At 38.1% G+C, this 1,623-nt stretch overlaps 1 pseudogene; it reads right to left on the reverse strand.

Annotated features, from left to right (window-relative positions):
* Window positions 1-364: 364 nt before the first annotated feature.
* On the reverse strand, window positions 365-1,362 carry LOC108296888 (annotated as a pseudogene).
* Window positions 1,363-1,623: the final 261 nt, after the last annotated feature.

Here is a 1,623-nt window from a genome sequence, read left to right on the forward strand (position 1 = left end):
TGGTAAATGAGACAAAGGTTTAGAATATGAATTCACTAGACCTTTGCCAGCAGTACTCAGAAATTAAGGATTTCACAGGTGAAAAGGTTTCTCTGAGAGTTCTGAACTTTTAGTGTGTCTTCTCACATACTTTCAGTGTAAACACTATAAACTTAACATCATGTATTGCTACATTTTTTTTTTACGATTAGTGAAGTGGAAGATACTTCAGTTAAATGTTCACACATAATTAAGTGTGCATTAACCTTTTTGAAAGGCATTTTCAACTGACACTGGTGGTTTTCCAGGAAATGCGAAATCTGTATTGCTGAATACCCACTCATAAATGCAGATATTGATGAAGTAGAATATTTGCATATTTGATTTTTTTCAATCAGTTTTATTAACATGGAGGTCTAAGTAGATTTCAAAATAAAGACCATTTATATAACGGGACTATTTTAATGTTTACAATAAATCTCTTGATTGCAGACACATATGGCTGTTTGGTAGTATTCAGAAACAGTACAGCAATGGCAGTTTTTCCAATTGGTGTGTGGTCCTCTAATTGTATATTAAATTGCTGTCAAACCAGTAAGACTGCATTTATGCATCCATCATTTTCAGGATTGTTCGTAACCTGGGCATACTTTCCCCAAATAACTTTGCCTCCTTGTGTCACAAGGCCCAATTCGCTCACATTTACCTCAATGACAGTACCTTTGGTAATAACAGCCAAAGTTGTATACAATGGGGATGAGGGATCTTCTTTACACCAAGTATTGGTAGGCAAAAGCTGGCTTTCAGTTCAGGATGTGTCACATGGGCTTTCTTGAAACTCAAGCCCATTGGCTTTATGAATCTTTCATATTTAGGTGGTTTTCTTGTAAAGCCATCTCCAACAAAGCATACTTTAGTAACCATCCTCTTCCATGCCTTCTTCTTTCTCTTTCCTGTTTGAATAACTTTTAAGACTAGGCAGAGGGACTTCCCATTTTCCCGCCTTCTCTTTTCGTTTCTGTTTAATCATATTGGGAAGTACTTTAGCTCGAGATTGTCCTACTCTGTCCAGCAGATAGGCAGGTACTTCTCCCTGTGGAGTCTTCTCATCATTCTTTTGTTTGGTGTTTCTCTTTTCATGCATCTTGATAGTCTTTTTCATTTGTATTTTCTCAGCGTTGCGTGTTTGTGGTAAAGCTTAGCTTTCAGACCAATCATTTTCTTTGCCGCCTTCGAACGTTCATGAGCCTCTCAACTTTCCTTCTTTCTCTTTTTCTCATGGTAATCCAAACGGTATCCATAGCGTTTATGAGGTAATTCAATATGTTTGTTCTGTGGTATGGTGATGGCCGTAGAGCTGCCACAAGTGGCCCCTGGGGCGTAAAAATGCTCTTAATTTTCGGGTCTCTGAGACCCACAAGCCGACACCACGCAGCCTCTCTTTGTCTTTTTAAACTGCTGTTGCTTTAAAGTTTGTTTTGAACATATGAAAAAAAGCTCATCATCACTGGTCATTAGAGAAATGCAAATCAAAACCACATTGAGATACCACCTCACGCCAGTTAGAATGGCGATCATTAAAAAATCAGGAGACAACAGATGCTGGAGAGAATGTGGAGAAATAGGAATGCTTTTACATTGTTG

The sequence above is a fragment of the Cebus imitator genome, unplaced genomic scaffold (assembly GCF_001604975.1).
Source record: "Cebus imitator isolate Cc_AM_T3 unplaced genomic scaffold, Cebus_imitator-1.0 Scaffold750, whole genome shotgun sequence".
Taxonomy (NCBI): domain Eukaryota; kingdom Metazoa; phylum Chordata; class Mammalia; order Primates; family Cebidae; genus Cebus; species Cebus imitator.